Raw genomic sequence first — 23,757 nt, 5'->3', positions numbered from 1 at the left:
ACAGTGACAATGAATTTACCAATGTGTTTCTTTTTTTTTTTTTTTTTTTTTAATAAAGCAGGGTTTTTTGTTTTTGTTTTTTTAAAGATTTCATTTATTTATTCATGAGAGACAGAGAGAGAGAGGCAGAGACACAGGCAGAGGGAGAAGCAGGCTCCATGCAGGGAGCCTGACGTGGGACTCAGTCCCGGGTCTTCAGGATCAAGCCCTGGGCTGAAGGCAGCACTAAACCGCTGAGCCACCTGGGCTGCCCACCAATGTGTTTTTAAAGTAATAGAGCTAGAATGGGGTGTATGGAGAAAGGAACATTTCTTGATTTTTGTGATGAAAACTTTGTGTGGACCTGGTATAATACAGTAGAGATTATGTCTTGTCCATCATACTAATTTTACTATAGAAACTGTAAAATGGTATTTCTGAAGTTTTTTTTCTTTTAATTATTTATTAATGAGAGACACACAGAGAGAGAAGCAGATACATAGGCAAAGGGAGAAGCAGGCTCCCTGTGCAGAGCCTGATGCAGGACTTGATCCTAGAACCCTAGGATCATGACCTGAGCTGAAGGCAGATGCTCAACTACTGAGCCTCCACGGTGTCCCTAAAATAGTATTTCTAGTTTAAAAACGTGGTCATTGTCAGAGGGCCACTGTTTTCTGATGAGAATATTATGTGAAGTATTACTATGCAAAACTATAAGGAAAACCTTAAGAATTTCTCAGCTTACTGTCAGAAGTAATTAGGGATTTTAAAGTATTTCGTCTGCTGTGTGTGAAAATCATACTTTTGATGTAGATTATCTTCTGTTATGAAAGTCAGTAAGGGCTTAAATATGTAAAAATGTGACCTATTCAGTAGCTTCCTCATAAGGTTGTAAATATTTTCGTGACTTCCAGCAATTAAATTATATGATTAAAAAGTAATGTTTACTTGTTATGAAAGTACTCTATAGTTCAAATACATGACACAGCTAGGTCTCATTAGAAGGGAAATTCTATCTATATTTTTCCTTAAAAAGAAGAATTAATTTTGTCTATATGCCCTGAACTTCTTCAGGATTATAGTATTATAAAGTTCACTGGGAACATGCAAACTGCTAACTAGGATAAAGGCATCAACTGCTTCAAAAATAAAAACAAAACTGCTTAACTAGAGTTATAACCAAAATCTGCGACTCTAGCTAGGTGTAATCTAACAAAAGAACTAACTTTTTGGGGTGCCTGGGTGGCTCAGTCAGTTGGGCTTTTGCCTTCAGCTCAGGTCTTGATTCTGGTGTCTTAGGATGGAACCCCGTGTCGGGCTCCTTGCCCAGCAGGGAGCCTGCTTCTCCTTCTCCCCTCTGCTTGTGCTCTCTCACTTGCTATCTCTCTCTCTCTCTCTCTCTCTCTCTCTCTCTAACAAAATCTTAAAAAAAAAAGTCTTTACAACCTACACTTTATTGACTTTATGACAAGAAATTAGAAGAGAGATTAAAAGCCTAAAACATATTGTGCTGTCCCAGAATGATAATTTTATTTTATTTTATTTTTTTTAAATTTTATTTATTTATTTATGATAGTCACACAGAGAGAGAGAGAGAGGCAGAGACACAGGCAGAGGGAGAAGCAGGCTCCATGCACCGGGAGCCCGACGTGGGATTCGATCCCAGGTCTCCAGGATCGCGCCCTGGGCCAAAGGCAGGAGCTAAACCGCTGCGCCACCCAGGGATCCCTCAGAATGATAATTTTAGAACTCAAATGAATTCAGAAGTCTGGAAGGTAGATGAATTTAACTTGTGAGAATTTCAAATCACTTTAGAAATAGACTTAGTCCATATTTTCCAATCTATCTATCTATATATTGTGGTTACACAGCCCTATTTTAATAAACAGAAATATTTGATATTGTGTTACTATTTATATAGAGATTTTCATTATTTTTCTCTGGAAATATGCTTGGATTGCTTATCAGTCATCAATAATGATTTCTTGAGCTCCTGATTAATGCACAAGAGCATTGTGCTAGGAGGTATGATGGGACAAAGCAGTTTAGAATTATGATCCTGCCAAATGAACTTTATCCAGTTAGGCAAATATAGCTGAGGTTAAGTTGCACCCTTTACCATTGACACATTTTGTGATTTGAATCAGGTTACAAAGCCCCTTTAAATTTCAGTTATCTCATCAGACTATTTATTTTGAAGATGATGTGAGTTGGCACACAGAAAATGTATAGTGGTATCTGTGATACATTTTAGGTGATCAGTAAATTCTCAACCTGAGTAATAACTATATAAGCTGTTCTCACATCGATAGCTGAGTTTTGCTGCTTAATTTGGAAAAGGGGACACTTTAAGTCTTTCTACTAAGAGATATTAATAGGTGGAATTATTTGGATATAAGTAACTTCAAAATTCCTTCAAGATGAATGTCAAAGTAGTATAAAAGACAGTTTTAAATTAATAAAGATAAAACAAACTGACTTATATATCTTTAGTTAATATTCTGCATTTTATTAGGTACCTTATATTGCATTTTCTAAACTTAATACCCTGCGAGCAAGGTTTGAGAGGACAAATTTAAATTTCATCCAGTGGTCCAAATAACAGTGACTAAACATAGGCTATCTTGCTTTTTACAGTCTTCATTTAAAAAATATATATATATTATTTTAAAAATAGAGTATGTATGTGACTAGTGTGGAGAAGGACAGCAGGAAAGAGAGGGGAAACAGACTCCTCTCTGAGTGGGGAGCCCTATGCAAGACTCCTGAGATCATGACCTGAGCCAAAATCAAGTCAGACACTTAACCGACTGAGCCACCCAGGCGCCCACTTTTTACATTCTTAACAAGCTATTACATTGTTTATAAATTTCAGAATTATATGGAAATAATAGTTATATAAGTTGAGGTAATTTAAATGTATCAGGGAAAATCATTGTATAAAGAAATCTCAGCATATTCTTAAGCAATCTATATAATAATCATATTTCATTATATAAGTGTTATGATTTCTTCCTTGAAATATTTTGCTCATTCTTTGAAATCTTGGCATACTATAAAAGAGGTTCAAGCAAAATGTTTCTCTTTTAGGGACCCCCCCTTAACTAAATGTATACCTTCAACTTGATACATGTTTCAAACATGTTTTTCTGAGTAAAATATAGTTTGTTCTTTCCAGAGGAGGTTGTGTTAAACTATTAAAGATGACTAGGAAAACCTAGTCAATGCATTGGGACGTGAGTAGGGAAAATAAGGTTAACAGTCCTCAGTCTTGCTTGTGCTTGATAATCACTTGGGGTGCTATTAAGAAATGTACAAATTACCATTCCCACCCTAGACAAATGAATGAAAACTTCAGGGGTTGAGTTCTGGAAATGTCATTTTAAAAAGCATACACGCTTCCTACCCTATGTATGAGGAGCCTCTTCTCCAAGCACTCTGCTCCCTCCAGCACACCCTCAGCTGAACTCCTCTTCAGCAGGCTTCCACCGATCTTTTCCCTACTCTTTTGAGTGGTGTGTTCAATGTATTTGGAACCCTTCTATGTGAGCTTCAGATCTCCTGTGGAGAAACAAGTTTAAATTTCAGTTTAAGGAGGTAATTTATAAGTCCACTGTATTGCTTCTTTCCCCAATAGATAAATCGTTCTCAGATCCTCCATTTTATAGACATGAGTTAAAGATAGTACATTGTGTTTTAAAATGTTAGAAATTTTAAGAGGTACCAATTTAAGTCGGTATTTTACAATTTCTGATCTGCAGGATCAGTACCAACTATGTTCTTAATGAAATACACACACACACACACACATTTGGATTTTTTTTTTAATGTTTATTTTTTATTTTTTTTAAAGATTTATTTATTTATTCATGATAGACATAGGGAGAGAGAGAGAGGCAGAGACACAGGAGGAGGGAGAAGCAGGCTCCATGCCGGGAGCCTGACATGGGACTCGACCCCGGGACTCCAGGATCACGCCCTGGGCCAAAGGCAGGCGCCAAACCGCTGAGCCACCCAGGGATCCCCCCACATTTGGGTATTAAACTGACCACTCTAAATAAGTCATTAACACTTTCATTTTATGATATATACTTTAGCTAAGTTAGTATTATTTATATTAAATGAATTTTTAACTGGATATCAAAATAAGTTATTCCAATATTATGAGATTAAATGCAAGTGGAAGTAGTCTCTTATCACTCAGAACAATTCATCTGAGGATTTCTTTTCATGATAAAATTTTCCTGTCTAAGGAGATTTATATTTATAGTGACATCCTTGCTTTATTTAATTAGTTTTGGAAAGTTTAAAGGCATATATACAGTAAGAAAATTTAAATTAAGAAATTGCCTGTAATTTAATATCTATAACATTTATTTATCATGTAAGTGCCAAAATACTTTATCCTTTCTGAAGATTCCAAGTAAGATGGTGCAAGTAACTTAAAGGTTAAACTCAGAGCTGAAATCAGTTATTCCCATAAATATCAGCCAAGAATCTGAAAATGACATTTTCTTTGTAGGATTCAACAGAGCTTGACAGAGACTGTTGTGCTTCTGTTTTATTGCCATGATTAAAAGTACAGCTGTTTGTTAGAAAGGTCCCACAGTTTGGATCAAAAAGACTGTTTGTATTACCAAATAAATAATGGTGTCTTATATCTTTTAAGCTATAATAACACTTATACTGACATCCTGGGGGAATATTTGGGTATACAGTCAGTATGAGTTCATCACCCTTGTGAAAATAATATATTAACTAAGTAGAAAATACCAGATTCTTAACCTTCAGTTTTACTTATGCTTTAAGCCTCTGAAGTTTGTGATACGGATTTCGTGAAACCAGCCCTGTCTTATTATAGTAGTTTTAATGACAAGCGGTCCAAACCCAGCCAAATGAAACCCATAACTGAGGTTGACCCATGTCTCTTTTACTGTCTTCTTGTGTACTGTGAATGTGACTGTTGGTACAGCATTTTGGTGTTACTTCAGATTGACATCTGACTTGCTCAATTGTTGTTTAGTGTGTGCTGATAGACGCCCAAATGTGTAATCTCAAGAGTTTGTAGTGGAGCTTGTTATGTGCAGCCAGAGTTTTGTTTATCTGTTAAAATTCCCTCCTGAGAACTTTTTCTTCAGTTTTCCTTAGCATTCAAGCCCTAGTTCCAGCTTAGGAATAGGGAGGGCATCTTTCCCTTCCAAGAAGAGGTTAGTGCACTTCTCTGACTCCATTATATCTTAAGTTCTCATTAAATGTGGCATTGCTATTTGTTATTCTCTGCTTGTGTTTTTTTCTCTTCAAGGACATTAATTTATCATTTTGTGATCATGTAGTGGAGTATATTTAGGAGACTCATCTATTTAGTTGGGTTTCTTTTTTCTTTTTTTTTTTTATTATGCTTCTTAAATGGAGTATTTTCACTATGAAAGAATTTTTAAGAATTGATACTAAGGGCGTAGTAAGTATTTCCAGTCACTATTTTAATGGTGTAAATACATTCAGTTAAAAATATGAAAGGATTATGAATTATGCATTATGATTTTTAATGGCTTTTTGTCATAATGTAATAAAATTTGGATTAGTTTCATTTTAGAAAAAAACTTACTTGATTTTCACAAAATCTTATGATCTCACTTCCTTCAGAGATTTAATAGTAGATTATTCTCCTGAGGCCTTTTATTGTTAGGATTTAATTTCCTCTACCCAGATTGTCAGGTTCAAAAATGAGTTCTTATGAAACATTAAAATGCACGACTCTTCAGTGAAGAGAAACTGGCCATTCTTCTTTATTCTTAGAAGAATTCAGTAATTGTTCAGTGCATTTTCAGGTGGGAGTACAAATTGAAAATAAGGTATTTGGTAAAGATGTTGGACTCTTTGAGATATTTAAAAAAAGATGAATCAGTTAATTTGTATTAACTAAAAAATTACATATTTTTATCTATAAAAAAAACAAATGTTATTTTTAATGCATTAAGTTAGTACAGAACAGGTCTTCCTCTTTTATTTATCATTAAGATATATATTTTTATGTAAATAAAGCATTTTTATGGGGCTGACTATAAAATCTATTCACCAAAAAAAGTACTATCTAAAATGTAATATTTACACTTACAAACAGAAAGTGAAAGTTCCTTTATAATTCCAACTCCAGTGGAACAGTTTGATATATTTCTTTTCATAATTTTTTTATATTAACAGATATGTAATTATATTACTGTTCTGTGGCATACTTTTTTTTTTCTTTTGGATACATTTTCCTATGAGCACAAATATCTTCCTCATTGTATTTAACTACTGTAATTCATGAAAAATGTGATTATGAATTATCCCAATCCATTATTTGTGGACACTCAGCTTTTAACTATTTTTTTCTTTTAAATGATGTTTTAGCAAATGTCTTCGTGCTTATTTACCTACCTTTTTTTTTTTTTTTTCAGTTTAACTTGGATAAATTTTTGGAAGTGGGATTTTTAGGTTACATATATGCATATTTATTAGTGTTAATCATTTATAAGTGAGGTATATAATGCATATGAAGATATAAACATTATCAAGAATAATCGAGGTTTTAAAAACACTAAACCTTAACACTAAGGTTAACCTTAACACTTTAAAAACCTTAACACTAAGGTTAATAAAAAATTTTATTCTCTTTGCCTTTATTCAGTTATTAGTATAGTCAGTATGCTTATCAGCTTTATATTTTTATTTTTATAAAATTAAGTTATTTTGAAAAATATAAAGTAATGAAATCAGTAAGCCTTACAAGTTTTTAATTGGGATTTTTCAATTTGGACTTTGGTATTAAATACCTAAGTTCCAGTATTTGCTCTGTTGCTTACCGGTAAGTTAGCCTTGGGCAGAGTCTTCAAACCCTCTATGCCCAGCGTCCCCATTTTTAAAATAAGGAGTACACTTGGAGTGATGAGCACTAGATGTTATATTTAAGTGAATCACTAAATTCTATATCTGTTACTAATATTACATTGTATGTTAACTAACTAATTTAAATAAAAACATGAAGAAATGTAAAAAATGAAAATAAAATATGGACAATAAAAAGACTTAACCCATGGTATTTCTTTGTATGTTAAAGTAATCCCCTTGAAGTACTTAATACAAAGCCTTAATTTGTATTATGTGCTCAAAAGAAATGCTAGCTGTTACTATTATTTAATGGATTAATGAATGATTACCAATTTAGATAATAAGGAATATATTATCTTGTGTATTCATAGTCCAAGATCATTGAAGATAACATTTTAGTATTTGTGTTATATCATGTTAATTTGCTGATCTTGACATAGAGAATCTAGTTTGGGATTGGCAGGTTCAGTGAAGTAGCATGTCTAGTCTTCTCTATTTTTTTTTTTTTAAGATTAGGGTGGGCAGTAGTAGATGTATATAGTTTGAGACTAAGTAACAGACTCCTTGTAGTCCAGATTCACCTGCTGCACCATGAGTTGTTGAGAATAGAAAATAAGTCCTCACAGTTTGAGACATGGTAGTTAGTGTTCAATATACATTGAATGAATGAGAGAGTGCATTTTAGATAATGGCAGGAATATAGTTTAAGTTTTGCATTTAATAATATATCTGATCTGTGATGAAATATAGAGTCTTGGGTGAGGCCACAGTTCTAATAGGTATTGGAGGTAAGAAGAGAACCCACTGTTTTTTCTGTTCCTAAACTTTCCAGAGATGCCTTTGAGTAGCTAGGTATATTAAGATCAAAAATAGAATGTCAGAGAGGAGACTGAGTGGAGGGATACACGATTTAAAATAATTTGAAGCATCTTCAGAAGAGTAACTCAATTATCTTTTTGTCTCTGGAGGGTAAAATTGTAGGAATAATAAGAACTTCTTAATACAAAATGTTTTTGAAAAACTTAAGAGCTCATTTAGGCTTCTCTATTTAATTAGATACTTCTTTAGCTTTTCCATTTTCTAAAGAAGTCACTTGTATCTTGTATCTCTTTTTGTGTCTCTTTTTACATAGGTGTTATTTTGATGTTTCAAAAACTAGAAACCTTTAAATAGTGAAAAATCAACTATTTTATATCTGTTCCTCACCTGCTCAGATCCCTACTTCTTTCTTTAATAATCACCATGTTTAGGTTTTATGTATTTATTTTGAATCTTCAGAAACAATGATAGATTCTGAGTACCTTCTCCCCACCCCCACCAAATATGAACAAAAAATAGCATAGTGCATACTGTTCTGCACCTTACTTTTTTCACATAAGCAAATATTTCCATCTCAGTAATAGGAAATGTTACTATTCTACACAGAGTTTTTTTTTTCCTGCATAGAATTTTTTTATGACTTCATAGAATTCCATTATATTGATGTGCCATAATTTATTCACGTAGTACCCTATTGATGACAGTTGAATTTGTTTCTAGTTTTTGATACCACAGATAATTTTGTGATGAGTACTCTTACTTGTGCACAGTTTTGCATGTGTGCAAGTATGCTTTTTTAAAAAGTGGAATTGCTAAGTCCAAGATTATATACATTTGTGAGAGAAAGATTGCTGTGTTCCCAAAATGAAATAAGCCATATTTTAAAAGAATGCATTTGTGTTCATTGGAAAGTGTCTGTCTATAACATTGGGTTTCAAACCATCATTCCACATTTTGATTCCATAAACCCAAACACAAGCAAAATTTTTGTGTAACAGTATTTGCCCTTATCATATATGATATGCTGCACTATTTTTTTTTCTTTTCTATTCTTTAAAAATGCTGATCACAATTCACTAAGTTGATTTCATAACCCACTACTGGAGAGTAAAGCCATATATGAAATACACTGACCTGGAGTTTAGTTGACTAACTCAGTTGGTATATGTGGGGGATCCCTAGCTGAACTATATAGTCTCCTAGGAATTCCCTATAACTCTCTTACAGCTAAAATAAAGAACTAAGCATAATTTAACTGATTTTTACAAAGTCTCTCAGAAATGATGTTTTGTTATCTTTGAATTCAGAGGTTATATATTTTAAAATAATAGCACATATTGCTATATCCATATTAAAAGATATAAATATGTAAAAACACAGGTATAAAAATTTGGATTTGGATTGGGGACAAATCAGTGAAGCAGTTTCTTGAGGATAAGTGATTTCTTGAGGATAAACAAGAGAGAATATTAAATATTTCTGACAATATTTTTTATGTATTCTTCCTAAGGGGTGAAATTCTATGACATTCTAAGTGTTTGATTATTTTTAGAGTTTCTAATACTACCTTAGTGTCAAGAAGATTTTTAAAATATAAAAATATGTTTTGAAACATTGCCTTTTTTTTTTCCCAGAGCAAATGTAGCAGGGTTTGGAATCCAAGGTAATATCTAGTTTCACTGGAAGCTGCAGTGAACGAATGTAGGGAAAAAAAAAATTTCGCTTGTTTTTATGATATCTAATAAAAAACATTTATCACACTTAAATAATGTTAGCAGAATAATATATACCCAGCTTCTGTTCTGGAGTTAGTCATTGTGCTCAACATGGAGTCTCTTAAATATTATTTAATTTATGAAAATTCTTCAGTGATGAAGCTCATAGATGATAATTAGTTTAATTAGAATGACTCAGCTGAATCAAGTACAGAAGAAATATCACTGAATATTTTCTTTGTGCCAGGTACTATGGTGGGCATTAGGAAGACGAAGATGAAAAACAGAATTCCCAACTCTTAGTACTCTCATAATTTTTTTTTTTTTAAGATTTATTTATCTTTCAGAGAGAGCAAGCATAAGTGGGAATGGCAGAGGGAGAGAGAGAATCTCAAGCAGACTCCATGCCAAGCATGGAGCCCAACATGGGGCTTGATCTCATGACCCTGAGATCATGACCTAGGTGAGGTGCTTAACTGTGCCACCCAGGCACCCCAGTAGTCTCATGTTCTAAAGGGAAGTAACTCCTTATATATATCGTTTAGCACTTTCAAGACTGCAAGTAATTTTTGTTTTATCAGGTGAAATATTTGTTAACCTTTAGTAAAGATGAGTAATGAGGTTTCCATTAGGGCCAGTTTAGTATATGGTGCATGCTTAGACCTAACTGTTTTAGACTTTGGTTGTAATATAGTAATAAGTATTAGTGACTTAGTCAATGTTGGAATAGAACATTAATTCCATTCTTTAACACATGCAACAAATGATTACTTGTGGGGTTTTTGTTGTTGTTTCTTTGCTTACTAGGGATAACTTTATTAGCAATAAGAGATTGGATAAAACTAATATGTTCTTTCTGTTCCCCTAAAGAATCCTCAGTATAGCTCATCTGAATTCCATGACCCACAGATTATGGCAGGGCCTTTGAGACCATGTTAAGGATTTTATATGCTATCCTAAGAGCCTTTCCTGCAATTCAGTCTGCTATGTTATGACAATATATTTATCAATTTTAAAACATTATATAAGTTAGCTGGGTTCTTTCTGGAGCTGCACTGTTTAATACAGTGGCCACTAGTTACATGTGCTGTTGAACAGTCTGGAGGGAGTTAGGGGTGAAAGGATAGGCAAATAGGTGAAAGGGATTAAGAGGTACAGACTTTCAGTTGTAAAATAAAGAAGCCACAGGAAGAAAAGTACAACATAGGGAATATAGTCAATAACATTATAATAATTTTATATGGTGACAGTGCTTACACCTGTCATGGTAAGCATATTGTAATGTATAGAATTATCAAGTCTGTTCACCTGAAATTAATATGTCAGCCATACTTCATTTTTAAAAAACTGAAAGCAAAATAAAGAAATATGGTTAATCTGGATTGGGATGAGGTTTAAGTGTAAAATATACCTATTTTCCCAGGTCTTTTATGTAAAAAAGAAAACTAATTTTTATTATGTATTAAAAGGAATATTTTAGATACATGGGTTAACTAAATTTTTATAAAATTTCAATTTTTAAAAACTTTTTAAAATGTTTCTGCTAAAAAATTAAAACTTACATATTGGTTTACATTTCCTTTTTAAAATTTTATTACGGGCAGACCGGTGGCACAGGGGTTTAGTGCCGCCTTCAGCCCGGGGTGTGATCCTGGAGACCTGGGATCAAGTCCCGCGTCGGTCTATCTGCATGGAGCCTGCTTCTCTCTCTGCCTCTCTCTCTCTCTCTCTCTCTCTCTCTAAAAATAAATAAATAAATAAATAAATAAATAAATAAATAAATAAATAAATAGTCTTAAAAAATTATTATTGAAGTATAGTATAAAATTTTATTTTAGGTCTGCTACTAATGTATAACCTTGGGAAAGTCACTGTAACTCTCTGAAAATGAGTTTTTTCTTTTAAATCCTTGACTTTTCTATTGACCCCCAAAGTCAGATGCAATTTCCTGTTTGAGATTTCTATTTGGACATATAGTAAGTTCTTAAAATATAGTGTTTTTTCTTTTCTTCTCTCAGCCTGTTTTCTTAATTTTCCTTATATAGATAGCTTCAGCAGAACTGCCATCCATCTACTTAAGGGAAAAAGGTTGTCTTTGATTTATCTTTTTTTTAACCCACTCTCACATTTAAGTCATTATCAAATCCTATTAGCTGCACGTCAGAAACATAATCTGTATCCCCCTACCTCACTTTCCACTCATGTAATGCATCATTCTTCACTTGTACTACTAGCATAGTTGTCTACCATTTCCAAATCTGATCTTCACATTGTAGACGAGTAGACCTTTAAAAAATATACTTGACATTCCTCTACTTAAAATCATACAGAGACTTTCTCTTATATTACAGGTAAAAATTCAGGCTCTTTACCATGACTTTTCTTCATGACTGCTGTCTGTCTCCCTTCCCCAACTGCTAATGATCTCTTCCTCTGTATTATATTTACTGTTCTTTGAAGGGGAGGTGTATGTGAAACTACCTCCAAAGGCTGTAGGAGCCCTAAGACTGAAGATAAAGGCCAATAAGTCCAATTTGACAAGAAATGATTAAGGGGACTTACAGATAGAAGTGTGTCTTGGGCAGCTGCAAGAGGAGTAGATCTCTACAACCCCATTTCTCTTTAGACTTGCTTTTTATAGTCCTAGAGACTGGGAGTACATGCTGGGGACCATCCAAGAGGAGAATGTTTAAGAATAAGTGTCGTATTTCCAGGGGGACATCAAGGATGTTATGTCCCAAGGGTGTACTTAAGGATGTGGTTAAATAAAAGAAAAGAATGTAGGAAGTGAAGGGGGCTGTGTGCTATAAGTTACAGGTCACAGAGCCCTCATCATGGCAGAGATGTCCAAAATGGCATTGGTCTGGTTCATGTATATACCATCTATTAAAAATTAATACATATCAGAGTTTGAAATAATCTGTTAAGTCATATCAGTGCTTGAAATAATCCAAATGTATTTTCTCTCTCCTACCTTTATTACAAGTTGTGTAATAAAGGTTTTATTTATTTACCTTTTTACCTTATTTATTTACCTTTTTGACCATTTAAACAATAAATTAATATAGCAATAAATATTTGCCAGCTCAGCAGATGAAGATCCCAGCACATGAAAGGTGAAATTTTCTTTAATATATCAAGAAGGCCTAAATTCATCTATTTTAGAATGATTATTGAAAATGGTTTTATGAACATACAAGCAATGAGTAAAAGACCTTTAACTGTAAAAGAACCTAATATATTTAATTATCTAATGAAAACTCAAAGATGTTATGTAAGATATTCGTATAAATTGTTTAATTTTGAACCCCATGGCTATTAAGTAGTTTATGGTGGGGAACTTGCTTTGTGAGGGATATCAGAGTGGTAGGATTCCAGCAAACAATGCTTAGACAGAGCATACTGAATGGCAGTCATCTCTTTTTACTTTATTTTTGAAGATTTTATTTATTTATTCATGAGAGACACAGAGAGAGACACAGGCAGAGACAGAGGCAGTGGGACTTGATCCCAAGACCATGGGACCACCACCTGAGCCGAAAGCAGACACTCAACTGCTGAACCACCGAGGCATCCCTCTTCTTACTTTAAAATGTTGAGCCTGGGATCCCTGGGTGGCGCAGCGGTTTGGTGCCTGCCTTTGGCCCAGGGCGCGATCCTGGAGACCCGGGATCGAATCCCACGTCAGGCTCCCGGTGCATGGAGCCTGCTTCTCCCTCTGCCTGTGTCTCTGCCTCTCTCTCTCTCTCTCTGTGTGACTATCATAAATAAATAAAAATTAAAAAAAATAAAATAAAATGTTGAGCCTAAGTCAGGTGCTTTCTAGAGCCAGGCAAATCTTAATCTATGAAAATTATACAATGTATGTCTTTGGTATCTATATGATTTTTCCTGAAATTATATTCTCTACTGTTAGAATAATTTAGACATAATCCTATGATAATCACATTAACGTAGAAGGGGTAGTAGCATGATCCTGGCTCATCTTAAATACCTAATAAGTGCATTTTAATTGGCAGTATTAAGTACTTTATTTGTTTTTTTTTTAATTTTTTATTTATTTATGATAATCACAGAGAGAGACAGAGAGAGAGAGGCAGAGACATAGGCAGAGGGAGAAGCAGGCTCCATGCACCGGGAGCCCGATGTGGGATTCGATCCCGGGTCTCCAGGATCGCGCCCTGGGCCAAAGGCAGGCGCTAAACCGTTGCGCCACCCAGGGATCCCCTAAGTACTTTATTTGATTATTATAAATAGTTAATTCAGTATATCTAGTGTACATTTTTGTTCTTCCAGGTAAATAGTATCATCCAGATTATTATTATTATTATTTTTTTTATTAAAAGAATCTTTTTTTTTTTTTTTTTTAATTTATGATAGTCATACAGAGAGAAAGAGAGAGAGGCAGAGACACAGGCAGAGGGAGAAGCAGGCTCCATGCACCGGGAGCCTGATGTGGGATTCGATCCCGGGTCTCCAGGATCGCGCCCTGGGCCAAAGGCAGGCGCCAAACCGCTGCGCCACCCAGGGATCCCCATCCAGATTATTTTTGAAAGTAAAGTGTGTACTTCACTTCAGCCTGTATAGCCAGTGTTTTATGAGAGATATTTGAAACATGTGTTTTCCTGAAATTACGTAAATGAGTCATGACATTCCTGAAAGATTACCAGTCTGAGGAATCCAAAATCTATGTAAGCAAGGGGATTTAGGATAAAGCTTATAATATTTAAAATATTTTTGATCTACTGATTATGTTTTAAAAATGCTTCTACTAGGGCAGCCCCGGTGGCTCAGCAGTTTAGTGCTGCCTTCAGCCCAGGGCATGATCCTGGAGACCCAGGATTGAGTCCCACGTCAGGCTCCCTGCATGGAGTCTGCTTCTCCCTCTGCCTGTGTCTCTGCCTCTCTCGCTCTCTCTGTGTCTCTCATGAATAAATAAATAGATAAATTTTTAAAAAGTGCTTCTACTAATTCAAAGGGAGAAGAGTATATATTTATAATGTCTCTGGGCAGAACATAAAACCTTTATGATAAATGAGACATGAGATATTCAGTTTTCTGTTTTAAAGTAAACACTAACATGATAAAAATAATTTCAGTTTTAGCTCTATGCATTAATTTATAAAATCAATACATATATTTCTTTTAAATTAGAAGATTGCCAAATATTTGGAAGCAATGACTTTTAGTGCCATTTAATTAGACATTAGTGCATGTGTGATATATAAATAAAACAATGAATATTATTACTATATACTTCTAAATTTGAGTCAAATAGAGTTTTGATATAACTACACTTTTCTTCTTCTTTAACCTTTCAGTTAGGATATTTGTGTATATAATTTGAATATCATTCAACTATAAGAAATCTCTTATGAATAGTTAACTTAATTATCACATGTTCCAGTAGCTTTCAGACACAATTTGAAATATATTGAGTTCTCCATTGATATTTTTTGATACTGTTACAGTTGCTGTGTTTGCACATTCTTTTTATTTTTTATGAACAAGTTTATTGATTAAATTTATTTTAGTTCCTAAATTCAAAATGAAAAACAAAAAAAAAACTTTTGGGGAAGGGAGCAGAAGATGTGCTGTTTTAAGTAATTTCTAAATTTGCTTTGTTTTGTTCTTTTGGGGTTTTATTTTTTTTAGAGGTTTTTATTTATTTATTCATGAGAGACACAGGAAGAAAGAGAGGCAGAAACATAGGCAGAGGGAGAAGCAGGCTCCATGCAGGCAGCCCGATGCGGGACTCAATCCCAGGACTCTGGGATCACACCCTGGGCCGAAGGCAGGTGCTAAACCACTGAGCCACTCAGGCATCCTAAAAGTATTTTATTTTATTTCATTTCATTTCATTTCGATTTCATTTTATTAATTAATTCATTTTTGCCTAGAACTGTTTTTATTTTTTCATTGATTGACAACTAATTGATCATCTGAATAATAGCTCTCATATTGTGTGCTAAAATGAGACAGATATTCTGCTGCCATGGAGAAAATAGACTAATTTCATTGTTTCATTGTTTCATTGTTTCATGTTTCATTGTTTCATGTTAAGCTCCCTTCCAAGAAAGAGCCAGCCAGTCCAGGTTGAAATTTAAGAAACCGAAGCATTATTAGTGCTAATTATCCCAACATAATTTTTCTATTCAGAACTACTCCATGCAGTAAATATTAATCTCCTTTTCAAAGATAGGGAAACAGAGTATCCAGATGGTTAAATCACATAGTCAGGAAGAGGCACAACCAGTATTAGATTCCAAATCTTACTTAAAAGAACATGGCTTAAAAATCCAAAAAAAAGAAATTGTCTTCCATTAAAAATATAGTACTTGCTTATCAGAGAGTATTTGGAAAAGTAGTAGGAAAGAAGAAAGTAAATTCGTGCCCCCGATTTCCAGTGGTAGCAATATCAACATTTGATTCTCTTTCCAGTTTTTTTGCGGCGTATATTTTTTAATGTAAGAGTGAACACATGGCATATCAAAATGGATATGTCAATATTTTAAAAAATAACTTCTGATTTTAAAAGAAAAGTATACACATTATTGAAAACTTAGAAAATACTCAAATCTATAAGGAAATTAAGTCTCCTAGAATCTCACAAGCCAAAAATAACCTTAGTTAATATTTTTATATATTCTATTAATTGTTAAAAACCTTTTTTCAGTTTTTTTTTTTTTACATAGCTTATAATTTGTAAGACTTTTATAACAAAGGTCTAGGTGGATGATGGCAAAGAACTTGGTGACAAATAGTATTTGCCACTCACATGATTTAGTAGTTTTCAAGAGGCAGAAAATAATCACTCACATTTCCTGTCCAATCATATGGTCATCAAAAATGTGTAAGCCTTATTGCCTGTGCTAAGTTTCCACTAAAGTGAACCTTGACATGGATTACCATATTTTTTGTGTGTGTGTCTTTTTGCACTCAAGTGGGTATAAATCATTTGCATTGTAAGAATACTCCATACATGAAGGTTTCAGTACCAGGTAAAAACTTTTCTAGAAGAAAGATAGAGTTGGAATCTGATGAAAGGATTTTAAGTATCTTACAATGAAAATGTATAATGTGCCTTAAACATTTTACACACTGAAATTTATATCAGAGGGCCTTAACAAGAAAATAAGGCATCACTGACAATGGCGCAAGGAAGTTTTAAGGTGTAAGAGACTTGATATTGTATTAGCAAAATTCCGAAGAATTTATTATCAATACTAAAAACTTCAGTTGTACCTAAAGTGATAAACTTTTATGACCGCTAATTAAAGAAAAGCAACAGTGCAAGTTTACACATGTTACTTAAGGCAAAGACTAAGAACTAAAGAGAACTCTAGTTGGAATGTTGATTTTGTTCATTCAGCCTCCTCTTGGTTTAAAGACTCATGACACGTTGAATGAAATCATCATAGGGGAAATTCACAGCACCTTGTTGAGCAGTATCCCATCTTTGAAAGCTGTCAGAGCTGGCAGTTTGATGCAGCAGGTGATGTAGTCATTGAAAGTGATCTTGAAATTGGTGTCGTATCATTTTGCAATTGAATTCACAGCTTGGGAACTCAACCGAAATCCCATTGTGGTCAGGGCCCTCTGCAGTTCTTGAGGATCCACTGTTCCACTCCAATCACTGTCAAAACTGATGAAGTGTTGTGTCCAACCCTTCAGAACAGCCCAGAGTTCTTTAAATTCATTGAAACCCATTGTGCCTGACATATCTGTACCCAGCATTGAAATCATAAGCCAACAAGTTTCCAGGTTAAAAGGTTTGTATCCTTCAGGTGTCAGGCATCTCTGCAGTTCGTCAGTTTCTGCTTGCCCATCCTGTACAGCTCCAGCAGCAAAGTAACTATACAGCAGATCCTGAGTTTGTCTGGAAAATGTAGGCCCTCCCAGAGCCCCTCCATACCTACCTGGGTAGTACCTGCTGATAGCACCAGAGTGTCCTAGATACACCATGGTGCAAACTGCACCCCCCAGCCCTCACTTGCAACAGTATTTTAAGGATTCTTTTGCAATGGTTCTTTTGAAATAAATGTAGAGACTTATTAATGGGCAAAATAAATCATAGTATAATATTAAATAATAAGTTTGGTGGTAATTTGTAGTTGGAACTAAGATAAACTGAATTCAGGTTCTATCTTTTCTGCAATCTATTAGCAGTGTGCACGTGAGTGGTCATTTAACTTTTCTGGACGTCAGCTTCCTATGCTGACTTCTTCACATTGTCTTTCCAAAAAAAGAAAAAAAAAAAAAAAAAAAACCCTTAGAGGTAGAGGAGTTTTTGTGGTACTCTGGTCTTCATAGTCTAGTCGTGGCTTTCTTTCTTTCTTTCTTTCTTTTTTTTTTTTATCTTCATCATTTCTGCTACACCATCTTTCCATATCCTTTATACAACTATAGTTGACCCTTGTACAACTTGGAGGTTGGGGCACCAGCCTCCCATGTGGTCAAATCTTTATATAACTTTTGGCTCCCTCAGAATTACCTACTAGTAGCCTACTGTTGATCAGACGCCTTACTAATAACATAAATAACACATATTTTACATGTTGTATGTGTTGTATATTGCATTCTTCCAATAAAGTAAGATAGGGAAAAGGAAACATTAGTAAGAAAATCATGAAAGAAAAAATACATTTATAGTACTGTACTATAAAAAATCTGCATATAAATGGATCTGCATAGTTCAGGAGTCAACTGTACTAACTTTTGGCTAGTTCCAGGTGTTTTTATAAAAAAAAAAAATCTTATTTATTAGAGAGAGCATGTGTGTGAGAGAGAGCACAAGCAGGGAGAGAGAAGCCAAGGGAGAGGGAAAAGCAGGCTCCCTACTAAGCAGGGACTCCAGGATCATGACCTGAATGGAAGGCAGATGCTTAACTGAGCCACCCAGGTGCCCTAGGTGTTTTTCTAATACTCTCTTTCATCTGAAATGGCATTCTTCTTACTGTCTCTTCTTCCCTTCAAATAACTCAGCATGGAGTCCTATCTTTATTATAGAAAACTAAAATGGTATAATTTTCTCCTTCAAGCCACAAACTATATATTTTAAGGATAGTTTTAGACACTCTCCAACTTTTCTTAAGAAAATGAATATTTACACTGACATAAGACTTTAGTGTATTTATAAGTGGTCAGTGAATGACTGTTGAATAGATGTTTTAGACCTCAATATGTACTAAGTTTGTTAGGATATTCTTCTAATGCTCTAGTTTACTTCTTTCTTGAACTATAACCTTTAAGAACAAAATAAGTTTCTTATTCAAGATTGAATATAGGTTTTTTCTGAACTGCTATACATTTTGGTAGATCCAGTTTACGGTTTCTTTGGAGGATACTATATGTAAAGTGCATATCTTTTTAAAGATTTTTTCCCCTGTTAACTTAATCGATCTATAAGTAAATAAAAATTTATTTAGAGGCCGATGATGTTTCTGGCATTTGGTTAGGTATTACGGTAATACAAAAAGTAATAAAACTGAATCTTTAGTTTCAATTCAGATATACATAGGAATCAGTCATTTCAGTATTTGTAGTTAAGGTTTATACTGACCATATATAAAGAGGTTTCTATGAACCTTTAGTTGCTGAGAGATATAGTACCTTAAAATTTGTTGAAATATGGAAAAGTATAATTAAGTTAATGTAATAATTGCTTAGGGAATTGGGAAGGACTAGAGTTTACATTTGATCTTAAACTCAAATGATAATGAAGAGTTTCTCAGAGTTAGGAAAGGCATTATATGTAGTGCAAAGGCGCAAAGAATAGAATACTATTCAAGAGAATACTATATATAAATAACAGTGGTGGAAAATAATAAGTGTTCACATTTTAAAAGGTTCTATTTGCTGCATATTCTATGCCTTAGAAGATTGTGTTTCATAACCTGTATGGTTAAGATCGACAGTAAGAATTCTTTGAAACCTTCAAACTGGAATGTGACATCAGATTTGTAATTTAGAAATAGTAGACTCTGTATGTCTTGTCATGAGTCCATAAAAACTGTTTGGAAATTGCAACATTCATTCCCAGTACTATTTTAATAAGCTTCATATAAAAACAAAGATGACATAGGACAGTGATGATAATAGGTGCTATTAGTTTTATTTCAACACTTTTAATAAGTACCTACTCTGTATATACTTTGTCCTATAAGGGGTTTATGAATTTTATCAATTAAAGACTGCAGTTTTGAAGTTATAATATCTGAGTTCAGATGCTAGCTCCATCACTTATAGCTGTATGAACATATATATAAGTCTTTTAAAGTCTCAGTTTCTTCATCTATAAAATGGTCTGGTATGGTTATTACAAATAATTAGGATATTCATTTAAAGGATTTACCTTGTGATTGACCTCTAATAAGCATTCCATGAATATTGCCAATTTTTATTAATCTTTATAACTTCCTGTGTAACATTACTAATTTGCAGATGTGGAAATAGAACTCAGAGATACTAAGTATCTTCAAGGTTGTAGTGGAAATAGTGGTGGAGCCAGTATTTTAACCTGGGCTTCTACAATTCCAATCTCTCCCTCCACTTATCCCCCTGCTCCCAAGCGTCAACTAAGCTGCTTTCTGTCACTATAGGTTAGTTTGTATTTTCCAGATTTGTATATAAATGTTAACTATGCAGTATATATTCTTTTTTTGTCTGGCTTCAACAATCATTTTGAGATTCATTTATGTTGTTGCATCTCAATAATTTATTGCTGAGTAATAATATTCATTTTATGAATATGCACATTTTATTCATTCGTCTCTTGGACATTTGAGTTGTTTCTGCTCTTAAGGTATCACAAATAAAGCTGCTATGAACATTTGTGTACAAGCTTTTGTATGTACATATACTACTTCTTTCTTTTGGGTTCAAGCCTGGAAGTGATATGGCCAGATCATATGTTAATTGTATGTTTAATTAACTTTTAAAAAATTGCCAAGTTGCTTTCCAAAGTGATTATACTATTTTACATCCATACCAGTAATAGGTATGAGGGCCAGTTTCTTCACATCCTCCTACCAACACTTGAAGTGGCCACTTTTAAAAATCTTAGCCGGGATCCCTGGGTGGCGCAGCGGTTTGGCGCCTGCCTTTGGCCCGGGGCACGATCCTGGAGACCTGGGATCGAATCCCACATCAGGCTTCCGGTGCATGGAGCCTGCTTCTCCCTCTGCCTGTGTCTCTGCCTCTCTCTCTCTCTCTCTCTACGTGACTATTATAAATAAATAAATAAATAAATAAATAAATAAATAAATAAAAAATCTTAGCCATTTTAATAGATGTGTAGTGTTACCTCATTGTGATTTTAACTTTTATTTTCATAATGACTAATGATGCTGAGCATCTTTTTGTGTGTTTATTGCCATCCACATATTTCTTTTGGTGAATTGGTTGTTCAAATCTTTTGCCCATTTTAAAAATTGAATTGTTTTCTTACTGTTGTGTTCAAAGAATCCTTTATGTATCTGGGATATAATTCCTTTATCAGATGTATATATACTTCACAGCGATTTTTTTCCATGCTGGCTTCTTTCATCTTCTTAACAATGTCTTTTCAAAAGATTGTTTTTTTCATTTTGTTGAATTAAATTTAGTTCATCAATTTGTTCATTTGTAGGTTATGGTATATTTAAGACATCTTGGCCTAACTCAGGACCACAGATATTTTCTCTGATTTTTTTTACTACGAGTTTTATAGTTTTAAGTTTTACATTTAGGTCAGTGATCTGCTTTGAGTTAATTTTTGTATGGTGAGAGGTATGTGTTCAAATTTATTCTTTTTGCCTGTAGATATCCATTTGTTCCGACATCATTTATTGAATAATGCTATGCTTTGTCATCTGCAATGGCTTTGGGCCTTTGTCAAAAATCTATTGTCAGTATATGTGAAGGTTTATTTGTGAATTCTCTGTTCTGTTCTTTGATCTATTTATGCTATCTTTATGCTAATATAATACTGGTTTGATTTTTCCAGTTTTTTTTTTTTTTTTTTTTTTAAGATTCTATTCATTCCGAGGGGGGAGGGAGGGTACAGACACAGGCAGACTGAGAAGCATGCAAGGGGCCCAACGTGATACTCGATCCTGGGACTCCAGAATTACGCCCTGGGCCGAAAGCAGGTGCCAAACCGCTGAGCCACCCAGGGATCCCCTCCAGTTTTTAAATAATCTTTGATATCGGTTAGTCTGAGCTCTTTTATGTTGTTCTTTTTCACAATTGTTTTGTCTCTTCCAGGTCCTTTGTGTTTCCATATGAATTTTAGAATTGACTTGTTAATTTTCATAAAAAAGCCTTTTCAGATGTTGATTGGAATTGCAATAAACTTATAGATCAACTTGGGAAGAATTGACATCTTTTATAGAGTTTTCTTACATTTCATTTCTTCTAGCAAAATTATATAGTTCTCAGTATATATGTGTTTTTTATTTAATTTTTAATTTACTTTCAGATTTTTCCTTGCTAATATATAGAAATATAATTTTTTTAAAAATTTGAATTTGTATCTCAACCTTCTTATATCACATATTACTGTTGGGAAATTTTTGATAGATTCTGTTAGATTTTTTTGTATAGAAATCATGTCATCTCTGGAGCACCTGGGTGGCTCAGTGATTGAGTGTCTGCCTTTGCCTCAAGTTGTGATCCCAGGTGATCCCAGAGTACTGGGATCATGGGATTGAGTCCTGCATCGGGCTTCCCACAGGGAGCCTGCTTCTCCCTCTGCCTGTGTTTCCGCCTGTCTCTGTGCATCTCTCACGAATAAATAAATAAAATTAAAAAAAAAATCATGTCATCTCTAAATGAAAGCAGTTTTTGACTTCAGTTGGCTAGGGATTAATCACTTTTGTTGATCTTCTCAAAGAATGAGCTTTTCTGTTTTCCATTTCATTGATATCCACTATGATTCTTACTGTTTCTTCTGCTTACTTTAGTTTTAATTTTCCCTTTTTTATTTTGGAAAATGAAATTATAACCTTGAAACTTTCCTTCTTTTTTCATATAGGTGGTTAGTGCTATTTTTCCTCACTAAGTGCTTTAGCAGCATCCACAAATTCTCATATGTTGAGCTTTCTTTTTCCTTCAGTTAAGAATACTTATTAAATTCCTATTGATTTCTTTTTAATCCATGGGTTATTTAGGAAGTGTATTATTTAATTTGAATATTTGGATATTTCCTAAGGCTATTTCTGTTAAGGATATTTAATTACATTCCTTTGTGATCAGATGACATATTTTATATGAATTATTTTTCAATTTATTGAAACTTGTTTTATGGGCCAAAATATGGTATATTTTTAAAATTTTTTTACGAACACTTAAAGATAATTTGTATTCTGCTATTGTTAGATGGATAAATGTCAATCAGGTCAAATTGGTTGATAGTGCTGTTCAGGTCGGCTATAATCTTGTTGATTTTCATGCCTACTTGTTCTATCAAGTGTTGGGAGGGATGTTGAAATTATTTGCATGTCTATTAGTTTTTCCTCCATACATTTTGAAGATCTGTTATTAGATATATGAATACTTAGGACTGTTATGCCCTACTGATGAATTATTTTCATTGTCATTATGAAATGACTGTTTTTAATCCTGGTAATACTCTTGGCTTTGAAATTTATTTTTTCTGACATTAATTTAACCATCCCAATTTTCTGCCATTAATCCTGTCCAGTGTTTTGTTTACTCTAAGGCATTATAGCTTTCATTTCTAAAGGCTTTCCATATGAAAAATCTTAGGAAAAATTATTTAACCGCTCTGTGTCTTCATTTTCATCTTTATTAAAAGGACATAGTAAAGTACCAAGGGCTGCCTGGGTGGCTCAGCTGAGCATCCAACTCTTGATTTGGCTCATGGTCTTAGGGTTGTGAGATCAAGCTCTGCTTTCAGGGTCTCTACTCAACCAGGAGTCTGCTTCTCTCTTCCTCTCACTGTGCCTACCCCACCCCCTGCTTCCACTTGTGCATTCTCTCTCTCTCTCTCTTTTAAAATAGATAAAATCCTTTTAATAAATAAAAAAATATATATAGAAAAAATATCTATACCATAGAATGTTTTTAAAGATTTTATTTACTTAGCACACTTGCATGAGTAGGGAAATGGGCAGAGGGAGAGGTGGATGCAGATCCCCCCACTGAGCATGTAGCCTGGTGGGCTCAATCCCAGAGCACCAGGATCATGACCTAAGCCAAAGGCAGACTCTTAACCAACTAAGCCACCCAGGTACCCGTTTTGAGAATTATTAATAAATATATCAAAGTGCTTACAAATATATATATCACAGTGTAAGTTCTGAATAAATATAATCGGCAGTTATTGTTCCTACTATTATGGCTGCTATTTAAAAAAGATATTTTTAAATCC

General features: G+C 33.9%; 1 protein-coding gene and 1 pseudogene across 3 annotated transcripts in view; one reads left to right on the top strand and one right to left on the bottom strand.

Annotated features, from left to right (window-relative positions):
* ASCC3 (activating signal cointegrator 1 complex subunit 3) overlaps positions 1-23,757 on the top strand; it is a 340,865-nt gene that overhangs the window by 70,708 nt on the left and 246,400 nt on the right. The window lies entirely within an intron of this gene.
* Positions 16,768-17,348, bottom strand: LOC112923183 (sorcin pseudogene; annotated as a pseudogene).

The sequence above is a fragment of the Vulpes vulpes genome, chromosome 1 (genome assembly GCF_048418805.1).
Source record: "Vulpes vulpes isolate BD-2025 chromosome 1, VulVul3, whole genome shotgun sequence".
Classification (NCBI taxonomy): Eukaryota; Metazoa; Chordata; class Mammalia; order Carnivora; family Canidae; genus Vulpes; species Vulpes vulpes.
The sequence above is the reverse complement of the archived record's forward strand: the minus strand, read 5'-3'. Positions and strand labels throughout refer to the sequence as shown.